This window comes from Saimiri boliviensis, chromosome 13 (genome assembly GCF_048565385.1).
Source record: "Saimiri boliviensis isolate mSaiBol1 chromosome 13, mSaiBol1.pri, whole genome shotgun sequence".
In the NCBI taxonomy this organism is placed as follows: Eukaryota; Metazoa; Chordata; class Mammalia; order Primates; family Cebidae; genus Saimiri; species Saimiri boliviensis.
In genome coordinates, this window is record NC_133461.1 from 93,399,133 (window position 1) to 93,419,472 (window position 20,340).

Below are 20,340 nucleotides of genomic sequence, written 5' to 3' on the forward strand. Positions count from 1 at the left end.
CTGGCTGCTTCTTCCTCTTCCTCTTCCTCTTCCTCTTCCTCTTCCTCTTCCTCTTCTTCTTCTTCTTCTTTCTTCTTTCTTCTTTCTTCTTTCTTCTTTCTTCTTTCTTCTTTCTTCTTTCTTCTTCTTTCTTCTTCTTCTTATTTGTATTTTTAGTAAAGATGAGGTTTCACTATGTTGGCCAGGCTGGTTTTCAACTTTTGACCTCAAGTGATCTGCCCACCTTGGCTTCCCAAAATGCTGGGATAATAGGTGTAAGCCACTGCACCTGGCCCGTTAATGTTATTTTGTCAAACACTATGTTTATCACACTGTGCTGCATGTTATATATTTTCTAAAAGGGACAGCTGTCAAAGATGTGTCTAATATGCTAGTTGTGTGTAACGTATTAGACACATCTATTTTTGTGAAACCCTACATTCACCAATATAAAGATGTGTCTAATATGCTAATTAATCAGCATATGTTTTGTCTGAAATATTTGTGTTCACCAATCTGTACTGGATGTACACACTCTCCATAGAAGTGTGAGAGATGATTCTAAGGTTTCCCTTTTTGAGACAGGGTCCTGCTCTGTCACCTAGGCTGGAGTGCAGTGGCACAATCTTGGCTCACTGCAACCTGTGTCTCCCTGGTTTAAGCCATTCACCCTGCCTTAGCCTCCCAAGTAGTTGGAATTACAGGCATCCACCAAAATCCCCACCACTACGCCCAGCTAATTTTTTGTATTTTTAGTAAAAATGGGGTTCTGCCATGTTGGCCAGGCTAGTCTCGAACTCCTGACCTCAGGTGATCCACCCGCCTCGGCCTCCCAAAGTGCTGGGATTACAGGTGTGAGTCACTGTACCTGGCTGTAAGGTTTCTTTTTACGTGAACAAATCAAGACACCATTCTTTCTGTCTAACACTGGGTTCATCATTCTGCTGCATGACGTACACTCTCTAAAGGGACACGAGCAAAATATTTTTATAAGAATGTTCTCTCCAGACTGAGTCAAGGTGGTGTCACTTATGTGAATCACTCTCTTTAGCATGCTGAGATGTACGTTATAGATCCGTAAACAGACATGTTTAAAAGATGTTTCCAACAGCGTTTAGTAACACTGTTCTAAAAATCAGGACAGTGTTACTTCTGTACTTGTATAAATGAATCAGATAAATCAAGATAGTGTTATTTGTGTGAAACAAATTTACTACCCGTGGTGCATGTTATACATGCACACATTAAAAATACGTGTTTTTTCTGTAAATAAACATGTATAACATATGTTTCTAAGAATTCTTTTTCCTTAATGAATCAGGATGCTGTTCTGTGTAATGCTGAGAACATTCTGTACTTTGAGATATATATAAAATTTGTTTCTAAGATTGCTAATTATGTGAAAGAATCAGGATAGCGCTATTTTCATGAAACTCCGCATTCACCAACTTGTATTTCACATGTAAAAGATGATTGTAAGAAGGCTACTGGCCTGAATGAATCAGATTAGTGTCATCTCCTAGAATTGCTAAGTTCAGCACCCTGAGTTGCATGCTATTCTCTAAAAAGAGATGTATAAATGATATTTATAAGAATGCTTGCTCTGTGGATGAATGAGGATAGGGTTATTTCTGTGAAACTCTGTGTTCAACAATCAGTGTTGCATGTTACACACTCTCTAAAGACAATGTATAAAGATGCCTCTGAGTGCTTCTGCATGAAAAAGACACGATATTTCTGTTCAGTACTTTTAAGCATTAAGTCCATTCTTGCACTACTATAAAGAAATGCCTGAGACTGGGTAATTTAAAAGAAAAGATGTTTAATTCACTCATGGTTCTGCAGGCTGTACAGGAAGCATCATGGCTTCTGTTTCTGGGGAGGCCTCAGGAAACTTACAATCATGGTAGAAGTCAAAATGGGAGCTGGCATCTTACAAGGCAGGAACAGGACAGAGAGAGAGCGAAAAGTGCTACACACTTTTAAATGACCAGATCTCATGATAACTCACTCACTCAGTATCATGAGAACAGCACCAAGTGGATGGTGCTAACCCATTTATGAGAACTTTAACCCCATGATCCCATCACCTTCCATCAGACCCCACCTCCAACACTGGGGATTATAATTTGACATGAGATTTGGTGGAGATATGGTAGAGATATGGTCTGGCTCTGTGTCCCAACCCAAATCTCAACTCAAATTATAATCCCCATATGTCAAGGGAGGAACCTGGTCAGAGGTGATTCAATCATGAAGGCTGTTTCCACCATGCTGTTCTTGTGATAGAGTTCTGATGAGAGAGGGTTGTTTGGTACTGGCACTTTCCCCTTTTCACTCTCTCTCCTGCCACCATGTAAGACGTGCCTTGCTTTCCCTTCACCTTCAACCATGGTTGTAAGTTTTCTGAGACTTCTACAGCCACAGAGAATTGTGAGTCCATTAAACCTCCTTTCTTTATAAATTACTCAGTCTCAGATAGTATCTTTACAGCAGTGTGAGAACGGACTAATACAGACATAAATCCAAAGCAAATCAAGCCCTCTGTGCTGTATGAGCTCTAAACGTCATGTATAAAAGCTATTTCTAAGAGTGCTAGTGGCCTGAATGAATCAAGATAGTGTTACTGCAGTATTTCTGTGAAACACATTGTTCACCACTCTGCCCTACATGTTATAGTCTCTCTATATAGGAAGTGTGAATATGATTTTTAAAAGCTCTTCTTACCTGGATAAATTAGGATGTTTTTTCTATCCTTGGGTTCAACAGTCTATGCAGCATGTTACATACTCTCCAAAAAGCCATGTACCTACAAAATGTAAGAATACTTGTGTGAATGAATCACAATTGTGTTTTTAGTGAAATGCTTTGTTTAGCAGTCTGTACCACAGGTTATCCAATATCTATCAAGGCATTTAAAAGATTTCAAAGTGTTCTATTTGCAATAATTAATCAGGATAATCTGTGAAGCACTTTGCTTAGCACTCTGTGCTGCACATTATATTCTCTCAGTAGACGTAAGTGTGAATGACAATTCTAAGAGCTCTTTTTCCCTTAGTGAGTCAGAATCTTGTTTTTTTCCTGAGTAACACTGGGTTTCCTAGTTTGTGCTGCAGTTATACACTCTTGTAAAAAAAAGGTTTTTGAAGGTGCTGATTGCATGAAAGAATCAAGATAGTTATATATGTGAAACACTGTGTTCAGCACCCTGCCACATGTCACACACACTTTAAAGATATATGTATAAGCATGTTTCTAAAAATGATTTTAGTTTCTAAAAATGATTTTTTTTAGTATTATCCTCATTAGTTTGCTTAACCTAATGAGGATAATATTATTTCTGCAAAACACCATGGATTAGTTTTCTAGGGCTGACAGAATAAAATATAATTTACTGGGAGACTTACACAAGAGAAATTAATATTCTCACAGGTCAGGAGGCTGGAGGTTCAAGTGGTGACAGGTCTGATTTCTCCTGAGTCTTCTCTTATGGGGTTGCAGATGGCTGTCTTTTCACTGTGTCCTCATGTGGCCTTTCCTCTATGCAGGTGCCACCAAGGTATCTCTTCTTCTATAAAGACACCAATTGGATTAGGCTTCCACTGTATGGCATCGTTTTAAATTATTCACCTCTTTAAAGACCTTATCTTCAAATTCAGTTACACCCTGAGGTACTGGGGTTTGGGATCTCCACATATACATTTTATGGGGACACATTTCATTCCATAACATTCTATCCACTGGGTCCCCAAATTTATGGCCTTATCACATGCAAAGTAAATTTATCTCATTTCAAAACCCGAAGTAACAACTCTAAGTCCAAAATCTTATCAGAATACCTAAATCTAGTGTGGATGATGTCTCCTGAGGAGAAATTCCCTTCCAGGTTTAAACCTGTGAAATCAAGCAAGTTATCTTTTTCCAAAACACAGTGCTGAGACAGGCATAAGACAGACATTCCCATTACAAAAGGCAGAAATTGGAAGGAAGAGAGAGGTCATGAGTCTCAAGCAACTCCAACACATATCAGAAAAATGTCATTAGCTTTTAAGACTCAAGGATAATTATCTTTGGTTTGATCTTGTGTCTTCTTCTGAGCACACCATGGTTGCAGTCCCACCTTTCTAGCCCAATAGGTAAGAAGCTTTGCCTCCATGACACTGGGCAGCAACCCTGCTCCCATCGCCCTGTGACGAGCCCACCACCTCCAGAGGTCTGGCCTGCAGCCCTGACTCAACAATGGATGAACAAAGGTACTCTCACATCATTACAGTGATTCAAGTGGGCTACGGATGGTCATTGGCTGCTTTCAGAGGGTGACTGCAGCCTATCGACCAAGACTTCCCATACATCCATACATTTATTCATAACAGAGGTTTTAAATCAACATGCTTGTGGATAATTAACATGGTTAAAAGAGTGGTTTTATGAATGATAAAAGCTTTAGGTTGCTGCAGCCCAGAGTAAACACTATTATAGGTAATTCCCCTTTGATCTCCCCCTGAGAGGACCATCCAGCACAAAATTTAAATGAGTAAACAGAGTAGAGACAAAGGGATGCAGGGTAAACAGACTTAAACTGGGAAAGCCTTTTATTGTTCCTATCTCTTCCCTAATATAAAGGACCAGTTACTCTCAACCTGTCCCAATAAAACCTTTTGGCCTTCCAAAAAATTTAAGACTATAACCTATAACTTTCCCTAATATTTTCCATAATATTTTGCCAGCCACCCCAAGTCAATCTCAACAGCCCTGGGTGACAACCCTCCCAGGAGAGCCCAAGGCAACACTCCCAACCCCAAAGCCTGAGTGACAGTCCTACCCTGAGGTCCTAGGTGGTGGTGACCTGGGTTGCTAAACCCAAGGAGGTGACTGTGCTCTTTTTGCTTGTGGTGGTAGCTGAAGTCCTGCCAATCTCTGAGTCACTTTCAGAGTAATTCCTTTCTTTACTTGAAGGATGACACATGTTCACAACTCTAGTGTTCCCTCCTGTACAATCCCAGAAGTCTGACATTCTTCTTTCATTGTGTACCATCTCTGTCCTCTTTCATCCAAGCTGTCAGTGTATTTGCTGGTATAGCCCCATCCCTCTTCCTGGCTTCTGCTGAGATGCCTAAGTAGATCTATGAGTCACACTCATAATCTCATTATTGGGTGATTTTCCAGCCACATTCTTGGTGTTTTTTCCAGAAATTGCTTTATTTTTGCCACACTTTTAATACTTTGCTCAGAAATCTGCTAAGTTAGTTAAATAACCAAGTTTATCACAAATTCTACTTTCTACAAAATGCTAGAACACGATTCAACCAAGCATTCACCACTTGATGTAACAAGGATGGCCTTTATTCTCCAGCAAGATACTGTTTTCCGCTTGAGATCTAATCAGAATTGTTTCTACCTTCCATATTTCTACCAACAATCTCTTCAAGGTAATCTATGTTTTGTACCTCAAAACTCTTCTAACCCTCACCCATTACCCAGTTTCAAATCTACTTCCACATTTTTAGAACTTTGTTACGGACACACTCTGCCTCCCACTAACAAAATCGGCACTAGTTTGCTGGGATCACTTTAATGAAGCACCATTCGCTGGGAGATTTAAACAGCTGAAGTTCATTTGTCACAGTTCCGGAGCCTGGAAGTCTATGACTAAGGTGTTTGCATATTTGGTTCCTCCTCTTTTCCTCGCTTATAGACGACCCACTTTATCATTCTGTCCCCACGTGACTCCTTTTCTGTACATGTTCACTTCTGGGGTCTTTTTTTTTTGAGACGGAGTTCCACTCTTGTTGCCCACACTGGAGTGCAATGGTGTGATCTCTGTTCATTGCAACCTCTGCCTCCCCGGTTCAAGTGATTCTCCTGTCTCAGCCTCCCAAGTAGGTGGAATTATAGGCATGTACCATCATGCCCAGCTAATTTTTGTATTTTTAGTAGACAGCATTTTGCCATGTAGGCCAGGCTGGTCTCAAATTCCTGACCTCCCACCTCAGCCTCCAAAGTGCTGGAATTACAGGTGTGAGCCACTGTGCCCAGCCTCTTTCTGTTCTTATAAGGATACCTGTCCTATTGGATTGGATTAGAGCTCCATCCTAATTGCCTCCTTTTTTTTTTTTAAACAAGGTCCTGCTCTGCCACCCAAGATAGAGTGCACTGGTGAGATCACGGCTGACAGTGCCTGAACCTCATGGGCTCCAGCAATGGCCCAAGTAGCTGGGACCACAAGCATGTGCCAACAGGCCTGGCTGCCTCGTTTTCACTTAATCATCTCTTTACAAACTTATTTCTAAATATGGTTATATCATTTTCTTTTTTGTTTTATCTTTGAGACAGAGTCTTACTTTGTTGCCTAGGCTGGAGTGCAATGGCGCGATCTCGGCTCACTGCAACCTCCGCCTCCTGGGTTCATGCAATTCTCCTGCCTCAGCCTCTTGAGTAGCTGGGATTACACGCGTGTGCCACCCTGTCTCTACTAAAAATATAAAAATCAGCTGATTTCTGTATTTTTAGTAGAGACGGGGTTTCACCATGTTGGCCAGGCTGGTCTCATGCTCCTGACCTCAGGTGATCCTTTTACCTTGGTCTCCCAAAGTGCTGGGATTACAGGCATGAGCTACCATGCCTCACTGTATGGTTATATGTAAATATGGTTATGGCCCGACCTTCTGTGGCTTGGGAGTTCGTATGAATTTTGTGGGGGTGCACAACTGAGCCCATAACAACAACAGATGGAAAGCTCTGTATTTCCATCTGTTGTGCTTGTTATGCACTCTAAAGAGACACGTGTAAGTCATGTTTATGAGAATCCTTGCTGTCTGGACGAAACACGAATCAAGTGTTTTGATGCGACATACTCTGTTCTGCAGTCTGGGCTAAATAGTGTGTAAAGACACATGCTCATACCTGTAATCCCAACACTTTGGGAGGCCAAGGTGGGTGGATTGCTTGAGTCCAGGAGTTTGAGACCCACCTGGCAACATGGTGAAACTGTCTCTACAAAAAAATACAAAATTTAGCCAGGTATGGTGGTGCACATCTACAGTCCCAGCAACTCAGGAGGCTGAGTTGGGAGGATGGTCTGAGCCCAGGAGGTGGAGGCTGCGGTCAGCTGAGATCATACCACTGCACTCCAGCCTGGGTCACAGAGCGAGGCTCGTTTTTAAAAGAACAAAAGACACATGTATGATGGTATTTCTGAGTGCTAGTTGTATGAATTTATCGTTACTGTGAAATGTCTGGGAAACTCTGTGCTACATGTTATACATTCTCTAAACAAATGTGTTTAAAAGATGTTTCTAAGATTTCTACTTACCTGAATGAATCAGATACTATAATTTGTTTGAACTACTGTGTTTACTACTCTGCTGCCTGGTATATATTCTTTAAAGAATTATGTATTAAGTTATTTTCTAAAGTACTCATTTTAAGTGAATCAGGACCATTTTACATCTGAAATATTGTGTTTAATAATCTGTGCTTCAGCCGGGTGTGGTGGCTCACATCTATAATCAGTACTTTGGGAGGCTGAGGTGGGTGGATCATGAGGTCAGGAGTTCAAGACCAGCCTGGCCAAGATGGTGAAACTTTGTGTCTACTAAAAATACAAAAATTAGCCAAGTCCAGGGGTGGGCACCTGTAATTCCAGCTACTAGGGAGGCCGAGGCAGAAAATTGCTTGAACTCTGGAGGTAGAGGTTGCAGAGAGCCAAGATCATGCCACTGCACTCCAGCCTGGGCAACAGAGTGAGACTGTCTCAAAAAAAAAATCTGTGCATTATATATTCTAGGGCACATGTATGAAAGATACTTAGAGTGGCAGTGGTAGGAATGACTTAGTATAGTGGTATTACTGTGAAGTACTGCATTCAGTACTCTATGCTGCATGCTATACATTCTCAACAGATACATGTCTAAAAATATTTTGAAGAGTACTGTACTAGGAGATTTTGGCAATATTATAAAAAAATACCTGAGGTGGGGTAATTTATAAAGCAAAGAGGGTTTGTTGTTGTTTTTGAGTCGGAGTCTTATTCTGTTGCCCAGGCTGGAGTTCAGTGGCTCTGCTCACTGCAAACTCTGGCCTCCTGAGTTCCAGCGATTCTCCCGACTCAGCCTCCTAAGCAGTTGGGATTATAGGCATGTGCCAATTTTTGTATTTTTTAGTAGAGATGGGGTTTCATCATGTTGGCCAGGCAAAGAGGTTTAATTGGGTTGTGGTTCTGCAGACTATACAAGCATGGTGCTAATACCTATTTAGCTTCTGGTGACGGGCCTCAGGGAGCTTACAGTCATCACCAGAAGTGAAGGGGTAGCAGCATATCCCACAATGAGGGCGTGAGCAGGAGAGAGAGGGAAAAGGGGCCAGGCACCTTTAAACAACCAGATCTCATGTGAACTCAACACAAGAACTCACTCATTTGTCATGAGGATAGCACCAACCCATTCATAAAGGATTTGCCTGCATGACCCAGACACCCCCACATCAGGCCCCACCTCCAAAACTGGGGATTACATTTCAACATGAGATTTGGAGGGGACAAATATCCAAACCATATGAAATATAGTTATGTAACTGCATCAGTAGGATTTTATTTCACTGAATCATTCATTTAGCACTCTTCTGCCCATTACACACCTTTTTTTTTTTTTTTCCGATTGAGTCCAGCTCTGTGGCCCAGGCTGGAGTGCATTGGTGAGATTTTGGCTCACTACAACCTCTGCCTCCCAGATTCAAGCGATTTTTCTGCCTCAGTCTCCTGAGTAGCTGGGATTATAGGCACCCGCCCCCATGCCTGGCTAATATATTTAATTATTTTTATTGTTTTAGTTGAGACAGGGTTTCACCATGTTGGCCAGGCTGGTCTCAAACTCCTGATCTCAGGTGATCCAATTGCCTCGGCCTCCCAAAGTGCTGGGATTACAGGTATGAGCCACCATGCCCGGCCCCATCATACACTTTTTAAGGAGATGTGTAAATGTGTTCCTAAGAGTGCCAATTGAATAAATAAATCAGTCCCACGTTATTTAATGGAACACTTTGTTCTGCTCCCTGTGCTGGATGTTTTACACTCTCCAAAGACACATGTAAAGGAATTTCTAAGAGGTCAACTTGTATGGATAAATCAGTTTTATTTCTATGAAGCACTGAGTTCAGCACTCGATGCTGCATGGTGTATATTCTTTTAAGATACACGTGTAAAAGATGTTTTACTAGGACAGTTATTTGTATGCATTAACAAGCGTAATGTCTTTTCTGTAAAACTCACTGTACTGGTGAATCGTATACACTTCATAAAATTTTATGGGTAAAAGATGTTTCTAAGAGTGCTAGTTGTATAAATGAATCAATATACTGTCATATCTGTGAAACAACTTTTACAGCATTCTGAACAGTATTGTGTAATCTCTGTGAAGAGACACATGTACATTGTGTTTTATTAAGAGATAACTGTAAAATGAATCAATGTTATTTTCATGAAACCATTTGTACTGCTCTCTCTGCACCATATTATACACGGGAAATATAAACACATAAATGACATTTGTAACATTCTGATGTGGCTCAATAAATCAGTATAGTGTAATTTCTATGGTCTACATTGTATGTAAATGTGCTTGGAGTAGTGCTGGTTGGGTGAATGAATAAGGATAGTGTTATTTCGATGAAACATTGTTCAGCACTTTACTGTTTATTGTACACTCTAAACACAAATGTATAAAAGATATTGAATGTGGTCTTAAACTTCACGAGCACACTTACACGTGGATGTTCTTCTGCCTCTGCCACCCCTAGACAGCAAGACCCATCTCTGTTCTTTCTCTTCCTCCCCAGCCTACTCAATATGAAGATGGCAAGGATGAAGACCTTTATGACGGTCCACTTCACTTAATGAATAGTTGATATATTTTCTCTTCTTCATGGTGTTTGAAATAATATTTTCTTTTCTTTAGCTTATTTTATTGTAAAAATACAGTATACAATATATATGCAAAATATATGTTAATCAACTGTTTATGTTATTGGTACGGCTTATGATTAACAGTAAGCTATTAATAGCTACATTGTTGTGGAGTCAAAAGTTATACACAGAGTCTCAATTGCTTGGGGGTTTGGTGCCCCTAATCTCTGCATTGTGCAAGGGACAACCACAGTGTTACTTCTGTTAAACATGTGTCAGCATCCTTTGCTGTTACTGTGACTTACTATTTTTTTAATCTCCCTTATAACTGTAGGATGACGCTCTGCATAACTCTAAATATAGTGACTCCCCATTAAGTGCAAATTAAAATGGTGATCTGTATCTTTAAAGAAAATTAAATCTTTATACATGCATATGACATCTTGTGTTTTTCATAAACCATTACGTATGTCAGAAGGTTAGGTACATACTTGATGATTTATGTATTAAATCTCTCAATTAGTAACCAGCAGAACAGGTCCTAGTCCTCGCTCTGCCACCAACTAGCTATTTCACCATGAGTGAGTCACTCTGCTTGTTTGGATCTTAGTTTATAAAGCTGGGGGTGTGAGGCAACAGAGCACTGCCGTGCCTTTCAGTCCCAACTTTCTCCAACTCATTATGCAGACGCTACATCAGCATGTAGATTTTATTTCTGTTCTGGAAACTACAGCCTCTCTCTCTTGTATTTACACCAACTGCTTAGGTAACAAATTAATCAGAGCCACCACTGAAAGAATGTGGTCTATATATTTGCCTAGTAGACAGTCTATGCTTTTATTTACTTTTTGCCTGGAGCCCAGCTCATATTTGACTGCATAAAAAATCATGGCTGTTAAATGGAGGTTTCTCCATGAGGAGTAAAGAAATGCAAAGGAAGAGATGAGACCAGAAAGCAACTTATGGGATTCACAAGGCATTTTATGTTGTGCGTCAGGACAGAGGCTTGCCAATAGACGTTGGCCAAGTTTAAAAAAAAACAACCCTAAAATTATGTGTGTTTTCCTGTGTGGGGAGGTGTTTATGCATGCATATATAAGCAGGCACTTTCAAGAGCATATGTGCATGTCTAATTATTTTTCAAAGATATTTGTAATCCAGAAAACATCCAGAGCCACTGACATAATGGAATATACCATTGTTTTTCTCTCAGTCAATGAGTTAACAGTCACAAATGTGCTCTTCAGAGAGAGGTAGAGCAAAATGGTCTAATGGAACCCTTGAACAATTACCCTCCTACCCCCACTCCCACAGGAACACCAAATTAAACAACTACCCATATAATAATACACCTTCATAAGAACTAAAAAACTGGGTGGGTGGGAGATCACATAGTACCTGGTTTTTGCATCATAGCAAGAAAAGAAACATTAAAGAGTGTAGAAAGGACATTTTCATATTGCCTACATTACCCTCTTCCTGAACGAGGCAGTGCAGCCTGGAGAGGGAATTTGTATGTTTGGGGAGTGGGGGAGAGAGAGAAAGAGAGAAAGAGAGAGAGAGAGAGAGAGAAAGAGAGAGAGAGAGAGAGAGAGAGAGAGAGAGAGAGAGAGAGGAAGAGAGAGAAAAAGAAAGAGAGAGGGAGAGAGAGAGAGAGAGAGAGAGAGAGAGAAGAGAAAGTCCCACACAGACTGCCACGTCATCACAGTGGAAAACAGAATTGGGTAGAATTTTACCAGTGCCCACAAAGTAAGAAATTAGACCAGTCCTGGGCCAAAGAGTAATCCATTGCTCCAACAGAGGGTACCCAAGTTCCAACTTCCTTTACCACCAGCTAGCTGAAGTGGCCTCAAGGCCTGAATAAATATCAGTGGCAGCAAGGCCATAGCACTGTGGTCCTTGGGCAAACTCTGATACTGGTCTCAAAGGTTGTAGGCTTGGGGTGTGACCTGGGAGCCATGGGATTGCCTGTGTCACCCTTCTCCTGACTCTAGGCAGAGCAGCATGGAAAGAGATTCCTTCTGCTTGGGAAATGAGAGAAAAGAGTACAGGGAATTTTGTCTTGCAATTGGGTACTAGCTCAGCCATAGTATAACAAAGCACTGGGCAGAATCCCACAGCTCCTGATTCCAGGCCATTGCTTCTGGATGCAGCTTCCAGACCCAGAAGGGAATCTGCTGTCTTAGTGTTCCAAAACCAAGTCCTGGAAAGCATCACCACCTTCTGAATAAAGTGACTTTGGGCATTGAATAAACATCAGTGGGAGTCAGGCAGTAGCAGCTGTAGACCTTGGGTATGCCCAGGTACCGCACTGGTCTGGGAGGCTGTGCACTTTGAATCTGACCCAGGGCAGTTTCAGCTATGATAGCCATGAGAGTGTTTGTATCACCCCTTCCCCAACTCCAAATAGTCCAACCCCCTTCCATGAGGAAAATAAAAGGGAAGAGAGTGAGAATATTTACTTGGGAACACAGGGAAATTTTTTTTTTTTTTTTGAGATTAAGTCTCACTCTGTTGCCCAGGCTGGAGTACAGTGGCATGATCTTGGCTCACCACAGCCTCCATCTCCCAGGTTCAGGGTATTCTCCTGCTTCAGCCTCAGGAGTGGCTGGGACTACAGGCATGTGCCACCAAACATACGAAAAAATGCTCATTATTACTGGTCATTAGAGAAATGCAAAGCCAAACCACATTGAGATACCATCTCATGCCAGTTAGAATGGCAATCATTAAAAAATCTGGAGACAACAGATGCTGGAGAGGACATGGAGAAATAGAAACACTTTTACACTGTTGGTGGGAGTGTAAATTAGTTCAACCATTGTGGAAGACAGTGTGGCGATTCCTCAAGGACCTAGAAATAGAAATTACATTTGACCCAGCAATCCCATTACTGGGTATATACCCAAAGGATTATAAATCATTCTACTATAAGGACACATGCACACGAATGTTCATTGCAGCCCTGTTCCCAATAGCAAAGACATGGAACCAACTCAAATACCCATTGACAATAGACTGGACAAGGAAAATGTGGCACATATACACCATGGAATACTATGCAGCCATAAAAAACGATGAGTTTGTGTCCTTTGTAGGGACATGGATGAATCGGGAAACCATCATTCTAAGCAAACTGACCCAAGAACAGAAAATCAAACACTGCATGTTCTCACTCATAGATCGGTGTTGAACAATGAGAACATGTGGATACAGGGAGGGGGGCATCACAAACTGGGGTCTTCTTGGGGGGACTAGAGGATGAACAGCAGTGGGTAGGGAGTTGGGGAGGGACAACATGGGGACAAATGCCAGATATATGTGATGTGGATGGAGGCAGCAAACCACAATGCCATGTATGTACCTATGCAACAATCCTGCATGTTCTGCACATGTACCCCAGAACCTGAAGTGCAATAAAATGTATTAAAAAAAGGCAGCCAGAGAAACAGCATTCCAATTCATCTGGAAACAGGCTTTTCAACAGGAACCATAGAGATCAGGAGGGATATAATATATTCAAAATGATGAAGGGAGTGGGGGAATACCTGTCAACTGAGATGTCATTTAAATAGCATGGAGAGGTAAGTCTTGCACAGATAAACCAAAGCTAAGGAATTCATCACCATCAGACATGTTTTACAAGAAATACTGAAGGGGGTTTGTCAATCTGAAAGAAAAAAAAATACCACTAAGGTGCAATAAGAAAACAATTGAAGGTATAAAATGCATATGTAAAAGTAAGTACACAGACAAAGTTGGAATACTCTAATACTGTAATTGTGGCATATAATTCAAGAATTACTGTATTCTGATGACTAAAAGACAAATCTATCAAAAACTAAATAGCTACAGTGACCTATTTCAAGATAGTCAATATAAAAATATGTATATTGAGACAAAAAAAGGCAAAATGCGTGTGCGTGGGTTAAGTCAGAGTTCTTTTTTTAGTTTTTCTTTTGTTTCTGTTCATTACTTTATGATAAATTGTCATCCATTTAAAATAACTTATTGGCTGAGCATGGTAGCTTATATCTATAATCCCAGCACTTTGGGAGGCTGAGGTGGGTGGATCACCTGAGGTCAGGAGTTCCAGACCAGCCTGGCCAACATGGTGAACCCTTCTCCCTGCTAAAAATACAGAAGTTAGCCATGTGAGGTGACAGGTGCCAATGACCCCAGCTACTTGGGATGCTGAGGCAGGAGAATCACCTGAATCCCAGGTGGCAGAGGTTGCAGTGACCTGAGATTGTGCCACTGTACTCCAGCCTCAGTGACAGAGTAAGACTCCATCTCAAAAAGCTACAGAACCCAAAAAACTTGTTATAGCTCATGGTAACCACAAAGTAAGAACATATAATAGATACACTAAAAATATAAAGCAAAGAATTGAAACATATCATCATAGAATATCACTTAACCACAAGGAAGAAAGGAAGAATAGAAGAGAGGAATTATAAAACAACCAGAAAACAAATAACAAAATGTAAGCAGTAGGTTCTTATCCATCGATACTAATAAAAGGTAATTAAACTAAAAAGCTTCTACACAGCAAAAGGAATAATCAGCAGAGTTAACAGACACTGGGTACAGTGTACACCGCTTGGATAACAGATGCACCAAAATATCAGAAATCACCACTAGAGAACATATTTATGTAATCAAATATCATCCGTTCCTCAAAAACCTATTGAAATGTAAAATAAGCATTGAATGGCTGAGTGGATGAAGAAACATGACCCAACTATATTCTGCCTAAAGGAAAACCATTTCACCGATGACATAAACAGACTGAAAGGGAAAATTGGAAAAACATATTCCATGCAAAGGGAAACCAAATAAAAAGCAGGAGTAGCTAAAGTTATATCATATAAAACACTGCAAGTCACAGACTGTGAAAAAACACAAAACCACAAAGAAGGGCACCATCTAATGTGAAACAGGTCAATTCAGCAAGAGGATATAACAATTCTAAACAACTGTACACTCAGTGCTGGAATACCAATGCTCCTCTCATCAGCACATGGACCATTCTTCAGAACAGACCACATTTAGGGCCACAAAACAAGTCTCAACACATTTTTAAAAATCGAACAAAACCAGAAATTAATAAAAAGAATAATCTTGGAAACTACACAAACACATGGAAATTAAACATCTCCTGAATGATGAATGAATTAATGAAGAAATTAAGAAGAAAATGGAAAATTTCTATATGCAAATAAAAATGGAAGCACTACATATCGAAATTTACGGGCTATTGCAAAAACAGTGCTGAGAGGCGTTTATAGCATTAAACTCCTACACTGAAAAGTAGAAAGGCTTCAAATAAACAACAGAACAATGCACCTAAAGTAGCTAGAAATGCAAGCTAAAACCAAACCCAAAATTAGTAGAAAGAAATAATAAAGATTAGAGCAGAAACAACTGCAATTGAGACAAAAAAATTTAAAAATCTGAAAAAAAGAAAACTGAAAAGTTGGCTTTTTAAAAAGATAAATAAAATGGATGAATCTTGAGCTAGACTAAGAAAAAAAGAAGGACTCAGGTAAGTAAAATCATAAACAAATGAGACAGAACAACTGAGACCACAGAAATACAAAGATTTATTAGAGACTATCATGCTTTTCTTCTCTCTGCTGGCTGAGCCTGGGTTTTTATGGGCACAGGATAAGGGGTGGGGCAGGCCATGTGTGGTGCTGGAAAAGGTACCATTCAAGCAGGAAACTGGGATGTAAATTCTCACTTTGTGCTTCAGTTTCAGGCTTCAGGGTGAGGCTCTCACCCTGGACCTGCCCTCCCAGAATTTCTTTCCTCCTGTCCCTATCATTTAGAGAACTCCTAAAAGCAACAATGCAAAATAACCTAATTCAAAAATGAGCAATGGATTTCAACAGTTATTTCTGCAGATGATATACAAATTGTCAACAAGCACATGAAAAGATGCTAAGCATCACTAATCATCAGGGAAATGCAAATCAAAACCACAAAAAGATAAAACCTCACACTCATTAGGATGGCTACTGTACTATCAAAACCAGAAAATAGGCCAGGCATGGTTGCTCATGCCTATAATCCCAGCACTTTGGGAGGTTGAGGTGGGCAGATCGCCTGAGGTCAGGAGTTTGAGACCAGACTGGCCAACACCGTGAAACCCTGTCTCTCCTAAAAATACAAAAATTATCCAGGTATGGTGGTAGGAGTGCCTGTAATCCCAGCTTCTTGGGAGGCTGAGGCAGGAGACTTGCTTGAATCCAGGAGATGGAGGTTGCAGTGAGCCAAGATAGTGCCATTGCACTCCAACCTGGGCCACAGAGCGAGACTCCATCTCAAAAAACAAAACAAAACAAAACAAAACAAACACCAGAAAATAACAGATGTTCACATGGACATAGAGAAAGTGGAACCCTGTGCAGTACTGGTGGGGATAGAAAATGGTGAAGCCACTGTGGTAAACAGTATTGCAGTTCTTAAAACATAGATATCTTTATATAATTACCATATGATTCAGCAATTCCACTTCTGTGTATAAATAAGAAAGACTAGAAAGCAGAATTTTTGAAGTGATACTGTCACACCTATGTTTATAATAGCACTATTTACAATAACCAAGAGGTGGAAACAACCAAAGTGACCACAGAGGAGTGAATGGATAAGCAAAATGTGGTACATAGATAAAATGAAAGGAAATTCTGACATGGATAAACTTTGAAACTCTGACATGGATAAAGCAAGCAGTGACTCTGGGCAGCCTTTAAGATCTGGTGCATAATGAAGACATGCTAAGTGAAATACGCCAACCACAAAAGAAAGAACATTTTATGATTCCACTTGTATAAGGTACCTACAGTAGTCAAGTTTATAGAGGCAGACAATAGAATAGTAGTTGTCAGGGGCTGGGGGCTGGGAATAATGGGAGGAATGGTTATTCAATGGGTACAGAGTTTCATTTTGGGAAGATGAGAAAGCTCTGGAGATGGAAAGTGTTGATGACTGCATAACAATGCGAATGTTCTTAGTGCCACTAAACTGCAGACCTAAAAATGGTTAAAATGGTAAATTGTATGTCATGTATAATTTACCACAATAAAAAAGTGTATATGAGATACCACTAAGGGAATCTAGTTTTCTTCAGGGGAAAAAGGAGGTGTAGAGAGGTGGAGGGGTGTGCATGTGACTTCTGAAACATTCAAAGTACTCTTTAAGAGAGAGGAAACCAGCTGTGCCAGTTATCAGTTACTGACTTTTTGCAAGTAGGCAAACCTCTCCATGCTTTAGTTTCTTAAACAATACAAATAAAAAGGGTCACTTTTTTCTATCATTGTTACTCTCTCTTTTTTTTTTTCTTATTCTCTCAACTAATTGCACAGTTAGTGCTTTGGGGGGATGGTGATATGGTGTGACCATGTCCCTACCCAAATCCCATCTTGAAATTTAGTTCGCATAATCCCCCAGTGTTGTGGGAGGAACCCAGTGGAAGGTAATTTAATCATGGGTTCATTTATGTCCACCCTGATGCTGCTCTCGTGATAGTGAGTGAGTTCTCATGAGATCTGATGGTTTTCTAGGGGGCTTTCCCCATTGTGTTTGGCACTGCTTCTTGCTGCTGCCATGTGAAGAAGGACATGTTTGCTTCCCCTTCTGCCATAAGTTTTCTCAGGCCACCCTAGTCATGCTCATCTTTGAGTCAATTAAACCTCTTTCCTTTATAAATTACTGAGTCTTGGGCATGTTTTTATTAGCAGGATGAGAACGGACTAATACAGATGGCTAACACTACTCTTCTCTAAAGCAGGAATCCTCCCGTTATACCTGCCTATTTCCACTCATTCCACAATACAATGAATAAACAAATAAATTCATTCTGTAGACTGTTGTGTTTCTATCTCATGTTTTCCATCCACCCAATCCATGTGCATGCAGGCAGGCACACGGAAACACACACACACACACACACACACACACACACACACAGAAACACACAACATGCAAATTTTGTAAATCTGCTTTCCTCCTACTCTAAGAATCACCAGATTTATTTTATTGAGTCTCTTTTATGGCCAATTTTCTTCCTAGCATTTATATCTTTTTTGGCAGTTCCCTGAAGGAGAAGGAAGTATGCATTTTGTTGCCAGGCAACGGGTGTCTCCAGAATGCACATTACTTTTTTTAGATGGAAAAGGGAGCGTTTAATTTTTCTAACTGGGGTTTAATTTCATTTCTTGAAAGGTCACTCGAATAAGTCAGAGTTATGAAGAGTTGCTCAGCACGAATTGTAAGCCTAGTCCTTCTCTTCGTCCCCAGAGGTTAGACCAGGAACTCTCAGCCAAGTTGTCCCTGGTCAAGGCCTCCCACCCTACTGTGAGATATTTCTGTCTACAAATGCCAACAGGCCCAACAGGTCTTTACAAAATGGCAGACTTTACCTAGCCTGACAGACAGGAGTAAATAGTTAAAAAGAGGCAATTTCGGTAGATATACATAAAAGAAAATTCATGGTAATAAAAACAATATAAATATTCATCTTTTATGGGGAGAGGGAGTTTTGGGGTGATTGTAAGTGGGAGAACATTGTTTCAAGATAAGAATGGAGCAGTGAGGGCTGGGCGTGGTGGCTTATGCCTGTAATCTCAGCACTTTGAAAGGCCGAGGTAGGTAGATCACCTGAGGTCAGGAGTTTAAGACCAGCCTGGCCAACATGGTGAAACCTCATCTCTACTAAAAATACAAAAATGAGCTGGGCATGGTGGCAGGTCCCTGTAATCCCAGCTACCCTGGAGGCTGAGGCAGGAGAATTGCTTGAACCTGGGAGGCAGAGGTTACAATGAGCCGAGATCGCACCATTGCACTCCAGCCTGGGCAACAAGAGTGAAACTCTTGTCTCAAAAAAAACAAAAACAAAACAAAACACAAAAACCCTCCAAACCTGCACAAAACAAAAAAGAAATGGGGCAATGATGTCAGATCCATCTATAGCACCGTATTTCATTTAATTATAATTCACATAAGCCCACATGCAAACAGCCAAAGCACGATTTTGATTTTTCATTTAAAAATATTTTAATTTAATTAAAATGATTGATAAAACCTAAGTTTGAAGTCCTTAAAAATGATATATCTGTTTCCTTCCCTTAAGATCAATGATCTAGTGAGAACAAAGAGTATTTTCAACTTTCTATCTTATCTTTTTAGAAATTTATTTATAATTTCCCTTATCTATATGTCCCTATGTGCTCTGTTGTCCAGTCACATCTTAAGATGCCACTGCCACTATTGATATTATTATTATTTTTTTTGAGATGGAGTTTCGCTCTTGTTGCCCAGGCTGGAGTTCGGTGATACAATCTCGGTTCACTGTAACCTCTGCCTCCTGAATTCAAGTGATTCTCCTGCCTCAGCCTCCTGAGTAGCTGGGATTACAGGTGTGTGCCACCATGCTGAGCTAATTTTTCTATTTTTAGTAAGGATGGGGTGTCACCATGTTGGCCAGGCTGGTCTTGATCTCCTGACCTCAGGTGATCTACCTGCCTCAGCCTCCCAAAGTGCTGGGATTATAGGCATGAGCTACACTTATATCATTCTTAAACAGACATGATCTTACATGCCATCCTCCAAGATGTCCTCCAGTTCCCAATTATTATTTTTCCTCCTGTAATCTACGTGTCTTGTTCCTTTATGTTTGACTCACTATAACTTAAAGAAAAGTGAGTTGTTTAAAAGGTGAGACTGCCCAAATAGTTTATAAATAACTATGTAACAAGGTTTGATTCATTTCTATTTGCTCCTCATGTTTAACATATAAATGCATACTCACTGCTTACATAAATGAGCCATAACATAGGAAGTATATCAATAGAGACTCACAGTATTCTTAAAGTATAGCACAGTATGTTTCTCTCATGTGAAAGTTCAGAGTCATCGTTCAAAAACATGGCAAGATCTTCAAGAATCTCCTAAAAGAGAAAACATATCCAACAGTTTTATTGATTAATGAATCTCCTAATCCTTTGAAAATGAGTAACCTCTATAGAGTTAAAAAAGCAAATAACTAGTCAATAAAAATGTTAAAATAATCAGAGCATCTGAAAATAGTTGTACCGAGCCACAGATGAAAGGAAAAGGAATAGTATATTCATTATAATAACACCGACAAGCAGCTTCACTTTCGTCCTTGCCTATCAAGCGCTGGTGCTATAATGCCTTCCTATAAAGGCCCAAAAATCCACTTTCTAAAATAGAAACTATTCACTCTGGTTCTTTAAATAGTAAAGAGTAGCTGCCATCTAGTGACTTGTTGCTTAGTAATACTGCGGTATACCTCCTCTCCTCTCTGAGCCAGCGAACCCTTCCCATGCTCTACTGGGATTGAAATCTTTTCATTTTTCTGGAAAACCATTTCCCTAGCCTTTTGTTACCAGATCAAGTGGAGTGATTAATGAATTCTGAGTTTTCAAGCCCAGGCA

At 40.3% G+C, this 20,340-nt stretch overlaps 1 long non-coding RNA gene across 2 annotated transcripts in view; it reads right to left on the reverse strand.

Annotated features, from left to right (window-relative positions):
• The window catches only part of LOC141580851 (uncharacterized), a 192,280-nt gene that overhangs the window by 18,234 nt on the left and 153,706 nt on the right, over positions 1-20,340 (reverse strand). Inside the window, exons 2-4 of one of the 2 annotated variants that reach the window (XR_012513236.1) lie at positions 19,742-19,830; positions 3,387-3,550; positions 2,707-2,788 (exon numbers count right to left, since the gene is read on the reverse strand). This is a non-coding gene — a long non-coding RNA (uncharacterized LOC141580851). Of the gene's footprint in view, positions 1-2,706; positions 2,789-3,386; positions 3,551-13,425; positions 13,545-19,741; positions 19,831-20,340 lie in introns of those variants that run through there. The other variant, XR_012513237.1, reaches the window with a different exon arrangement.